Source organism: Haliaeetus leucocephalus, unplaced genomic scaffold, assembly GCF_000737465.1.
Source record: "Haliaeetus leucocephalus isolate CR32 unplaced genomic scaffold, Haliaeetus_leucocephalus-4.0 Scaffold391, whole genome shotgun sequence".
Lineage (NCBI taxonomy): Eukaryota > Metazoa > Chordata > Aves > Accipitriformes > Accipitridae > Haliaeetus > Haliaeetus leucocephalus.
The window spans coordinates 29,619-30,111 of record NW_010972827.1 but is presented as its reverse complement, the minus strand read 5'-3'; positions in this window follow the sequence as shown (position 1 = coordinate 30,111).

The window sequence follows — 493 nt, the reverse complement described above, 5'->3', positions numbered from 1 at the left end:
TTTGGGGCAAGACCCAGGGATTTGGGCACCGTGCAGGGGTCCGGGCTCCTTGCAAAGGGTCCAGACTCCTGCAAACAGTCCAGGCTCAGGTTGAGGGTCCGGGCTTTGGGAAGATGCTGGGAACGGTGCAGGGATGTTGGGGCAGAGTGTGAGGGTCCAAGCTCGGGGCAAAGGATCCACGGTCGGGGCAGGGATCCGGGCTGAGGGCGAGGACCTGGGTTGGGTTCAGGGGTCCAGGTGGGGCACAAGGGACCAAGAACTGGATGGGAGTTTGAGGATGACGCCGAGATTTTGGGACACAGTACAGGGATGTTACGGATCAGTGCCAGCGTCGGTGCCACCATAAGCATTACCATCAGCAGCTTTCGCGCAGTAGTAGGTGGCCGTGTCGTCGGCCCTGAGGCTGTTCATCTGCAGCGTGACCGTGCTCTGGGAGTTGTCCCTCGAGATGGTGAAGCGTCCTTTGACAGACGGCGCGTAGTTTGTGTAACTA